The sequence below is a fragment of the Lissotriton helveticus genome, chromosome 2_1, assembly GCF_964261635.1.
Source record: "Lissotriton helveticus chromosome 2_1, aLisHel1.1, whole genome shotgun sequence".
Classification (NCBI taxonomy): Eukaryota; Metazoa; Chordata; class Amphibia; order Caudata; family Salamandridae; genus Lissotriton; species Lissotriton helveticus.
In genome coordinates, this window is record NC_136059.1 from 1952490120 (window position 1) to 1952502608 (window position 12489).

At 44.7% G+C, this 12489-nt stretch overlaps 1 protein-coding gene across 1 annotated transcript in view; it reads left to right on the top strand.

Annotated features, from left to right (window-relative positions):
* The first annotated feature begins 2725 nt into the window (after window positions 1–2725).
* LSM6 (LSM6 homolog, U6 small nuclear RNA and mRNA degradation associated) overlaps window positions 2726–12489 on the top strand; it is a 56038-nt gene continuing 46274 nt past the window's right edge. The window contains exon 1 of the mRNA XM_078676892.1: window positions 2726–2884. The gene's annotated coding sequence lies outside the window, so the exon portion shown is untranslated. The remainder of the gene's footprint in view (window positions 2885–12489) is intronic.

Sequence of the window (12489 nt, forward strand, 5' to 3'; positions counted from 1 at the left end):
AACTGGGAGGAAGGCCGGTTAGGTCCCTTTTACAGATATATAAAGCCAAATGTATACCCAGTGGCACATATGGATCTGGGATCTGGGGGATTGAGCGTGCGGATAGCTTGCAACGCATTGAGAACTCTTTCTTTCGATACCTACTGGCCGTCCCCCGGGGCACCTCAACATCTGTGGCCCACAGTGAATTAGGCCTCACCTACATTACAGATACTATCTATTCTTCGCCCATTTTACTGGGGCACAATGTTTGGGCCAAGCAGGAGACCAGTTTAAATAGGCAAGTTATAAAAGACTGTCTTACTCTGGCCGGTGCCGATAACATTGAGTGGCTCAAGTACGTGAGAAACATGCTGAACGACATTGGGCACCCAGAACTTTTCTATAAACCAGATAACATGAATACCTTGCCCAGAGCCACCCTTAGAAAAATGGTTTTAGGGCACCTGGACAGTGAAAGACGATCTGTAGAAACGGGCAAGAGTACGGTTGTAGAACACCAACTGATCACTAAGTGTGAAGTGATACAAAGATACTTAATATTAGAACCTTCTCCCTACATTCGCATGCTCCAGACCAGTTTCCGAACTGACACTTTTTACAGACTAGTAACTTTCCCATATTCCAACAACTGGTCTAGAAATTTAGAGAACTGCCCCTGTGACAACATCTCAGCCCAATCTACTATCCATTGTATTTTATTCTGTAGGTTTTATGGGCACCCGAGGGAAAGCCTCTTGAAACCACTATTGAGATCATGGGGCATACGTAACTGTAGAGCTGCCTATCACAGATTGAAAATTTTAGAAAATCCGTATACCATCAAAGTTGTATCCACCTATCTTAAAGCAGTTGTTAGGGCCTCGATGCAACCTTAGAAAAATTGGTAATTAACATGGAGCGGTAAAATGCCATTACCTGCCTCGTATTGGTTATTTCTGTCTTTTTTATCAACAAGTCTCCCGAGTACTGTATTGCTTTTATTCTGTTTTTAATCGAACTGTTTTTAACATATGAAATGGTTTTTACTGTTCTGTTTTTTATATTGTACTCTTTTATGAACTTGTTTATACAACTCGAATAAAGCTTGATGAATATGAATATGAATAATAAAGCCTAATTATGGTTGGTTTACTACCCTTTCTTGCTTGCACTAGGGACCAGTCCACCCAGCCTGTGCCAGTGTTGCTTTGGGTCTCGGAACAATGGCCAACGAGATGGCACAACTGAAGCAGAGGAAACACCACTAAATTAGGCCTCACAGAAATGACACGATGGGGATGGGGCACATGGAGTCCCTTTTCCTAACAAGCGGCAGAGAATACTGCCCTCTTCACAGGACGGTAGCTCTCATTTATGAATCAGCTGCAGTGGCACTGGGGTCCAGGAGTGAGAGGGGTTCACTGCATCACAGTTCTGACTGTCATACTTTACAAAAGAGGCATGGAGGCTCATTATCCTTGCAAGCATTAGGGCTGAGGACACTCTTGCTGTAAAGAGGTGGACAACATGTGAGAGCTCCTTTCAATTATGTTTCGAGATTTTATTGATAGCCAGACCGGAGTAGTAGATTGCTATTCAGTGACATAGCTGTCATGTGTGCAGCAGTTGAAGTTGAACTGGGGAAGAGGCGTGCGAGGGGCTCAAATCACCCAAATTTGGGGAGTAGTATTTTTTGTCAATTTCAACTTTGATGTATTTGCTCTTTTCCATTTATTGTTGATTATTAGCGGCAAAAAAAGCACTCCTGAAAATGATCTCAAAGCACCCCTCTCCCCTCAAGTCATGCCATGAAGGTTTAGTGGGGGCCTGGCTTCAAAACATTTTGCTTAAGGGGGGCTCAGAGTAAAAAAGTTTTAAGACCACTGCACTACAGTATGGTACAGGCAGAAGATCTTTCACGGTCCAGGCCCCTTTAGTTTATAGCCTCTGGCGAGGATGTGAAAGGTGCATATCCAGGTGAGGGCTCACACAGGAGGGTGCCGGGTCACTTACTACAGCTATTATCCGTCAGAAACAAAGGTGGCATGGGTAACAGAAAAAGTTGTGAGTTATTATTTGTGCTTTACAGCATGGCTTTCTACAATACCTATAAAATATGTATGGTGAGCTTTGGCTCCCCCTAGAGTATCACTTGCTCACTTCCTATTATTGGTTGTTTGGAGTTTCAAGTGCTTCCATTGGTAGCATGAGGGACAATGTTATAACTGAAAAGTATACTCAGTCACTTAGCTTGTCACATTTAATTCGGTATATTTTATACAAAAAAAACAATCTTTCTTGTATTTTTCTTACAGCTCCAGGATGCATTTGTAAATGTCTGTCCAGCGGCTGGAGTGCGATCCACTGCCTTTTTTCCTTAACCATTTATGGATACCTGAGTAAGCATGTTTTGCATCGTTTACTACATGAAACCAGAAATGCAGGTTGTCTGGCTTTACCATTTCCAATATTTTTTTTCGCTGCGGGTCCGTCTCGAAGAGTACACATAAGGCGTGCCTCTCACACTTTCTTCTGTCGTGACAACGACTGAGTGACGGCCACTTTATTAACCCCTGTCAACTAAGCCGCCCCTGGGGCCTCTCCAGCCAATGAAAACATTGCGAACTACCTCAACGGAAGCATTGCTAAAGTTCCCGGCTGCGCAGCGGATTCAGTTTTTATTGGGCTCCGCCCCTCAGCAGCTTTTTTCGCGCTTTCTCATATCGAGAGCCACTCGGTACCACGTCATCTTCTGCGCCGTCCTACTGTCTATCCCGCTGCTAAAGCGCCGTGGCACTAGTCCAAACCTACGCCTTGGTTCCAGCGCTGCACCGAGTCCTGCCTTCCACTGTACCGTTGACACTCTTTCAACCCCCACCTCTGGCGCGCAGCCTCTAATTAGGTGAGTGCAACTTTTACCTCCAGAAAGGGTCTGTCTGAGTTATGGCTCCCACTGCTTTTGTTGTCTTCTAAAAAACAGTCGACCCTTTAATGTCGGTACTAATAACAACGCTGGGGTTCACTGTACGTGACTTATACACATCCTGTGGGCGAAGGCACTCGAGTGGTTGGCTAACTTTCATGTTCGCGTATCTAGCGTATTTATATGTATCTGAAAAGAAAAGGGTTATACGCCCTCCCCTTGGTGGCTAAATGTTTTTCGTACCCAAAAGGACGGTCTTGTTTTGTCTCGTTCAACCAAAGATCCCCGTTAAATATTTTTTTATACATGAACTTAAAATTACATTCTATGCGTTTTTCCGGATTGCACTCGTTTTCTGTAAATGTTTGTGTCCCAGCTGAAAATAAAATTGTTCAATATGTGTATGTGTGCTGAAATTAATGTCTGCGTAAATTCACAATGCGAATATCGCGATTCCCATCACTTTCTCCTATGTTGCAGTGCTGCCCTGAATGATGTGTAGACACTGGAACAAATGTACTTTCTTTAATACAGGCCCAAAGAACTTTTGCGCTGATTCAAACCGTGCGCGATACCATTACTTCTAGGAGACATCTGCGTATAGGTGACCAAAGGCCACTGCAGGCATCATCAGCCAAGGTATGTGTTAGGTTTCGAAAGACATTTTGTTCCTAATGGGTTGGCAAAGGACTCACAAGTTCCCTGTTGCCATCCTCCTGTCACTGACATTTAGAAAGCTGGACACCGTTTGCAGTGAACAGTAGCAGGGATTGCCCAAAAAGAAACCTTACTCCTGTTAAAACACGGATATTACTGATGCACAAGGCAAATGTAACTGCATTGTTTTTCAACAGAAAAAGTAAAATCCTCGCGTATGAAACGATTATTCCGCCAGCCCAAGCGCTATGCACCATAGCTAAGATGTAATTGTGTCCTGATGATGGGCGAGGGGGGGGCAAATGGACCATCAATGGCCATCTGCACAAATGGCTAAACTACTACTGGCAGTGGCACTAATGGTGCCTTGGTCTTTCCTCCTGACGTAACCATTAATTGCCAAGCAGTGCACGTTCTACAGAACTTTTCTGTGTATCCCCTACCAGTTAAACAGAGTCCAACCTATCCCTAGTCTTCTGGATGTACACATGTCTTATAAAAGGCACTTTATTGGCCAGTAACAACGGGAAGTTTCTCTGCCACAGAGGAACCACTAGTCTTTCTTGCACCTGGCTCAGTATTCAGGGGCTCACAATACAGAAGTTCACCCCCCCAGTGAACCTTATGCATTCTGGCCACTTGCTGACTTTTCCAGGGCTTTCGTCCAAAGTCCTACTAGTGTAGGCCACTCAGCTTGTGGATCATGTAGATTCTTCCTAGCTAGTTCCTTCAAACCCTGCATCTCTGATAGTGACCCTGGCTCCAACACTTGGCCTGCTACTGGTGCCTTGTCCATCTCTCCGTTTGATGCAAGGAAGACAGGGCTTATGGCCTGTGCTTTCTTGGCGTCTGTCCTGATCCACGTTATATCCTTCTCTGTTTTTTTGTAAATCTGGGTTTTTCCCATTCTCTCCCCGAGACAGATGCGTACCCTGTGCTCTGTTCAACACAGCTCATGAAAAATCCACCCCCTCTCTTCTCTTACCCCTGTGTCGACCATGGCCTTATTGTCATTGAGCTCATCAACTCTGACAATCTGGTATTTCATGTCGCTCAAGCTGGCTACCAAGCCTGAGCTATTGTCACCAGGGAGAATATCTTCAAGATTGTGATACTTACTCTCAACCATAGTCCTGTAAGTGCCTTGATCTTTAAGGGCAGAAACTGCTTACTTCTAATACTGGTTTCTAACACAAAACCCATTGTATAAGAATGCATGATCTTGAAGGTACCTAGATCCAGTTCTCAAATGTCCATAGCAACTAAGATGAGTGCCACACTGCCCTCATGGTCCCCCTCACCCATATTTAACACACTGCCTATGGTGGGTGCAACTGGCACAGCATTTTTCACGTGACGGTCTCTTTTGTTATGTCCCTACTTGTGGAACAAATGGCAAGTGACCACTTTGGGCACAGAGGAACTTTTACTTTCCTCTCTTGTCCTTTTTTGTTCCTGGCTAGGAACCTAGTTCTCTTTCTGCCTTTATCCAACCCTGTATCCGGGTAAGTTGCCTTGGCCCTCCTGTTTGGAACTAGCCTGTTGAGAGTTCCTCTCATCATTTGGCTTAAAGCTAGGCTGCTCCAGCCATGTTAGCCCGGGTAGCTAACCACTTGTCACTAAACACTGCACGTTTCTTCGGATTCTTGCCTGTTAAATTGACAGCAGTGCATAAAGGTCTCGATCAGGACAGGGAATTGCACTTTTTCCTTACTGACTAATATGGTTTTCAACAGCATATTTGAGTGTTTCCCTGCCAAGGGGCCCTGCAAAATTACATCAAACTATATCTGCATTAAATTGTAAATTGTACTGTGATCTATTTTAGGATCATAAATGTACATTTGTATCAGGTCAATCTGAAGTAGTTATTATTCACGTTTCACCTAATACAACATAATGAATGTGGGTTTTTTGGTCAAAGACCCTGTAAAATAACATTGAGCTACTCAGTCATAAAATGAAATTGTGGCTCAAACAATACGTTAGTGAACGAATATGCTACATCTTGACTACAAATTTAAACACAGTGTAATACATTTGTTAAATCCTGTGATACTGAAGTTTTCATATTCTTTCTTGACTATTGGCAATGTAAAGCACTTTTCACTCGGGATTTCTTTCCTTTGTGACTCTCGCACATTACACATTTCTATCAACACACAGTTGTGTCATGCCATGGTACCTTTTACGGCAAACCATTTAAAAATATGGACAGTTTATCTTTGCAAAGACCCTGTAATATCTTCTGTCATTAGTATTGTTTGTTATTATTCATTTTTTTATTAGTGTGTATATAATATATACATACACACGGTCCATCGCCATTACTACAATGATAAAACTTTCATTTCTATCTGCACTGGGTTACTATTCTCACTATTTATTCCCTTTTAATAACTTCTCAATTATTATTGCTGTAAGATGTTTATACTTCTTTATTCACATTTCAGACAGTATTTAGTTCATCAATTTCTTTGTTTTCCAATAATTAAAGCACATCAGTGGTATTGAAGTATTTATATGTGTAATTGGCACATTTGCTTTCTACATACTTAACAACATGGCTCCTGTTTTCAACCGAGTGAGGCTGCACATCTTACTTCCTCGCAGTCCTTCCTCTCTTTCCAAACATAATGTTAGGTTGCCGTCTCCTGAAGGCCCAAAACACACAGATGTCAGGACATAAACCGGTCTGTAACTGCCGCACTTACGTTTTTTGCATTAATTTAACATTATTTTGTCCTCATTATGTAAATTGTTTAAAACAATTATTTTTATTAAACAATTGCTTGGTACACCTTTGCAGTAATACAGAAACGGTGCCATTGGGCGGTAATGAGCAGAATGGCCCCATTTCGCCAGATATCTCCAAGGCGATCTATTCCAGTGAGGCTCCACCTACGAAAGCCCTGTAAGCATTTCACTTCATTCAACAGGTCACATTCCCAGAGCGGGGTCTGTTCAATCAATTTAACCTCTCACCGCAGTAGCTTCGTAGCATCTCACCTTGCTCGCACTACCGTACGCGGGGATGTTGGAAGAGATTTCTCGCAGCTCCTGCGATATAGTGGTGCTGGGTAGCCGCCGTTTCCCATGACATGTCGGTCTACCTGATATGCAGACTTGGAGAGGGTTGTAAAGACCCAGTCATTGGTAGTGATGAGCTGGGATGCCAGATAACTCCTGATGTCGGGAACTGCCAGTCCGTCTCATCCCCCGTAGCGTCGAACCATCGCTGCGAAGATTTAGCACTTCAATTTGTGAAGAAAGTGGAATTGATTTATCAGGGCTTTTCCACTGGGATTGCCCCCACTGAGAATGCTGTGCTGTCAAGGACTGACTTTAGGGTGGACAACTGTATGTCTGCTTTTCCTTTGTTGTCCCTGCAGGAGTTTGGGGCTTTAAGTGCTAAAATCAAGTTGGGCTCGCCAGCGGACCCGATGTCGTCGACCCATTTTCGCCAGCTTCTTCCTCTTATTTCCCCTGTGGCACTAGAATTGGTCAACCTGTCACTGAAATCAGCCTCCGTCCCTAGGGCGTGGAATCATGCAAAAGTGATCCCACTGTTAAAAAAGCCATAGCTTGATCCGGACGACCCTGGAAACTACCGTCCCATATCTCGGTTACCTTTCATGGCGAAAGTGGTGGAGGCACATGTCAATTCCATCCTGTCTAAATACATTGACACGCATAACATCTTTGACCCTTCTCAACATGGGTTTCGCCCCCGCCACAGCACCGAATCAGCTCTCCGTGCTGTCGCAGAATCTATCCGTAGCCGGTTGGATGCAGGAGACTCCGCGGCCTTGGTCCTATTGGATCTAAGTGCCGCTTTTGATACGGTGTCACATGTGATCCTTCTTGAACGCCTTTGGACGATCGGAATCAGGGATGTTGCCCTGGAGTGGATTTGTTCCTTCCTGGCTGGGCGATCGTTCCAAGTGTCAGTACCTCCTTTTCACTCTCAGGATCATGCTTTATCTCGTGGGGTGCTGCAGGGCTCCATCCTGAGCCCGCTTCTTTTCAATCTTTATGTGGGACCTTTGGCGGAGGTGGCCAGAGGTAGAGGGCTATTTTTGGTGTCGTACGCTGACGACACCCAGCTGGTGATCGCCTTCTCCAAACATTGCCTTCTCCAAACATTGCTGTGCAAATTTGGAAAGCTTCAAGACGGATCTGTCGGTTATCTCGGACTGGATGAAGGCTAACTGCCTTCAATTAAATGCCAGTAAATCCGAGATTCTTCTCAGGGGTGTGGAATTTAATAAAATATCTACTTGTCCATGGGGCAGGTTGCTTCATAAATCTACTTGTCCTGTAACAAAATCCTCCACATGTCCCTTTGGTTCCATGTAGTGCAGCGACAAATTATGGCATTATATAAGAGCTCTGATATAGTCTCTCTTGATTATGCCAGGGCTCCTACCATAGTAGTGTTTGAATACTTGCAGTCCCCTTATGTTGCCACGTTTCTGCAGGTCTGCATACTGGGGCTGAAGGTAGTGGTAAGCAATAGTTCCAGGGTTAGAAAGCCCTTTTGAGTCTGTGCAAACATACTGACGTGCATGTTTTAAGGGGTTTCAACAACTCTTCTCTAATCTTTTCCCATACTGACAAATGTTGGAAATTTACTCCTGACAATGACAGATGTAAACCTTCTTCCAGAGTTGGGATAAAAGTGGTTGGATGGAAAGTGAACTTCAAACACTTAGATTTTCACAGGAGCAAATCTACACATGCATATTTGCTCATGCTAAAATGCAGTTCACAAATACTTTCTAGGAGTACTATTTCTTGACCTACTTTTGTACATTTTTGGGAATTCACGAAAGCCATATAGCAGCACTTAATGCAAGGACATATACCATGGGTGCCCTTTTGAGACTTTCTTTAATAATTGGGCCCCTAATTTGGTCTGGTGTTGACCATGACCTTTTGCGTTTATTAAAAGTCTGTCTCTCTCTCTCTCTGTATTGGCTGGCTTCACTGTGAGTGACGGCATTCTGCTCTTTCAGATGGAGCATATCGGCACACAAAGTAATTTTGTTCAGTGCGAGTAACTACTATGGCAGTGTGTGCTTTTTGAGACTAAAAACAATTTTTGCTTTTGCCAATGTTTGTTATAATGGTGACGGCCCGGCAGCTCCTACACCGATAAAGTTTTACAAAAACCATGCCAAAACAAGTCGCACATTGACAAAACTAAAAAGCTGTCCACCAATTTCAGACCTATTGGCTTTGCCAATGCTTGTTTATTTTCGTTTCCCATAATCTTATTGGAACTGTTTACACTAATTCTCCATTATGAATATTTTTGGGAAATACTAGCATGCATCAAAAACATGTTACTAAATGATACTGCAAAGAAATGGCACCAGATATTTTACAGTTGTTTAGCGAAATGTTTTTTTCCTGCTTCCATTTGTTTAATGAACATTTTATTTTGAAAGGAAAGTGTCATTAATCTTGATTTCAAGCTTCTTCAGATATTTGCATCAAATCAGAGAGCATTCTGGGAGGATTATACATAGCCTAATGTTGCTAAACCTTAAAAACGTGTGTGCACGTTTTTATACAGGAAGCACTGTCAGTAGTGCAGTTAGTGCTTACAAGATTTACTTTGAAAGCTCACCCTAATAATAAAGGTTTTCAATTCATGAACGATAAATACAAGTTTGAACAGCATAAACATATGGACCAAAACTGCAGACTGTGCCCTCCCCTGATCCATAATATGGCACTGCAAACTGGCAGCTAAAGGGTTTGCGCTGCAGAGGAGGGCCTACTTGTCCCAAGGACAAAATACACATGAAAACTTGTTGCCCTTGACCCCAAACAATATGTCCTGGGCGTCGGGCTATAGGAATTCCACATCCCTGGAACTTCTCTATGGGAAAGACCAAGAGCTTTGGACGGAGCAGTGGTGGCCTGATCATCTTAAACCTGCTCCGTTACCGAAGAAGATGGTAAAGAACCTGGGTGTTTGGTTCGACAATGCTTTATATCTGGGCGACAATAGAGCGAGTATTAAACGCCTCCAGCGGGTCCAGATTGCGGCAGCACATATGCTAGTAGCGCTTCCTAGATCGCAGTCGGTGGCTCATGTGCTCTTTAAGTTGCACTGGCTGCCCATTGAAGCCCGTATTCACTTTAAGGTGCTGTGCATCGCGCATAAAATCCTGATGCACCAAGCCCCTATCGGGCTCTCTGGTTTATTGAAGCCCTATATGCCCTGGCGTGCTCTGAGATCCACCAACTGCGGGCTGGTTTGTGTCCCTCGAGTAAGAAAAGCTAAGGCGGGGGGGGGGGGGGGGGGGGGGGGCTCGTTTGGCCTTTTGGCGGCCACACTTTGGAATTCCCTCCCAGCGAACATCCGAGTCATATCCAATCTTGACATTTCGAAGTCTGTAAAGACATGGTTGTTCTCTACCATCTAACAAAGGACGCTTGTTGTATCCCCCTGCTCCTCTCTGGTCTCTGGTTGCGCCGGGACACCTCATTGCTGAGGCAGCCATGCGCATTATAAATCCTGTATAAAATTTAAAAAAATAGGCCCCTTGTTGCAATTTACGCAGTGCTATGCGCGGGTTACCTCCCTCACTCAGTAGGCTATGCAGTTCTCCTCCAATTGCCCAAAAGAATGCATCTGGGACCTGAAACGGGGTGTTTTGCAGCATATACAATAGGCAAAGGAGAGCAATCATCTTGAATAGGGCTGCCCAACCCATTAAAGAGACTGGGAACCGCCGCCAATGATCCACATCGTCCCGCAATCTCACAGGGTGTGAATGCAGATTTAAGAGAAAATCTTTCTGCGACTTGGTGAAACAAATACAAAAATATTTGAATTCCTCACGCTGTACCAATGCCGCACAAGAGGACGTGAAGGGTGGGATACCGCTGGCTAAAGGGAATACCAGCGACTTGTCCCAGTTTATTTGGTACCCTGAATATCTGCAAAAAAGTTGAAATATGTGACTGAGTCTGTCAAATGTCTGGCAGGGCTTGTGAGCATAGAGTAAAACATCATCCGCGTACACTGAGATACGCTCCTCCCACCCACCCCCAACATTGATGCCATGAACCAGAGTCACCACGCACCCAAGCCGCAAGCGACTCCAGTACCAACGCAAAAACCATAGCCATGTGCAGTCTGTATGACCTGGATACTGCCCCGTTCACACAGGCTCTTGCCAGCGGGTCGCAGTACTCGAGACAGACCCAGGCACGAAAATTTGGTCCAAAGCCAAGCTGAGATAGAACTGCAAACATGTATGGCCAATCGATACTATCAGAAGCCATACTGGCATCCAATGAGCGTACCAACGCAGCCTCTGATGGTTGGGCCGCTGTTTCATTCATAACTCCATGTAGATTTCGGAGATTCAGCCTAGTTTTCTAATGTGGCATATACCCCGACTGGTCAGGTTGCATTACTGTAGAGTGTCGGATGTATTCGATTTGCCAATACCTTCACCAGGACCTTAGCTTAGCTTCACTTTTTTTTAAACTCTTTTTAATGGTACTTATATGATGATGAGATAAACATGGAGAAAGTATATTCGCGCCACATTTTGTTCTACAACTCTGCAACCTTTTCATTACATTTTACTCCTGAAGACAGAATATGTCATTTCACAATTTCAATATTACAGTCCTCAGTAAGCCTGCCAGACTCCCAATATTTCCGCCCCCTTTTTGGGGCACTCCCTGCTCTTATAAATCACACATTCTGCGTGCCAACACCAGTCTAGGTCTGTTGCCCCCTCCTCCCATGTTGGGACAGTGATCACCCCCCATTTCTTTGCCAGATTCCTTTTCGCCACTACCGTTCCAATTGCTAGCCAATGTTTTGTATGCCTCGGCCAGTCTTCATTCCCAGAGGTTGCCAGCAGGAACCAGTTAGGCTCCAAAGGGACCTCAGAGCCGACCACAGTCGCCAGAGTGCTGGCGATCGACCGCCAGTATACTTGCAGGATCGGACATTCCCATATAAGATGGTAAAAGGAACCCTCTGAACTACAACTCCTGTGGCACAATGCATGCTCGCCGCTCCCCATACGGTGTAGGACTGTCCTGGGGTAATACCCTCTATGCAGCACATTCAGCTGTATAAGCCTAAAGTGAGACCTTATTGCTACCTCACTTGGACCTCCTCCATCCATTCTTCATCCTCCAGGGACCCCACGTCTTGTTCCCAAGATGCCCGTAGTATGCACAGGGGGTCTGGGGCATTATTTATGAGTTTTTATTGTAAGAGGGAAACTTTTAAGCTGTATGTGCTCTGTCAGGACCCTATCTTCCAATAGGTGTCTAGACTTCCAGCCTATCTCCTCCTCTCATGTACTTCCTCACGATTTATTTATTTATTTTGAAGCTTGTAAAGCGCACGGCTACCCCCAACGGGGGTGTCCCGGCGCTGCAGACAGCAGGCTAGAAGTGTAATGGCGGCACTTAGAGGCTAGTGAACCGCCAGGTTTTCAATCTGCTCCGGAACTCTGATTCCGAAGAGATGAACCTAAGATCTAATGGGAGGCTGTTCCAAAGCTTAGCGGTCACTACTCCAAATGCTCTGCCACCCATTTTGGATCGACAAAGGCGTGGGGAAACAAAGAGGCGCAAATTGTTCGACCTCAGTGATCTAATGGAATGGACCAGTTTGAGCCTATTTCTCAGATATCCCGGGCCCAACCCATTGAGTGCCCTAAAGGCAAAAATCAGGGCCTTAAATTGGATGCGCCGGGTAATTGGAAGCCAATGTAGCTTCCTCAAATAGGATGCGCCGGGTAATTGGAAGCCAATGTAGCTTCCTCAAATAGGATGCGACCGAGTGGCGATAAGGAATATTGCCAATCAGTCTGGCCGCCGCATTTTGCACAATCTGCAGGCGCTTAATTTGGTACAAGGGGGCGCCTACATATAGA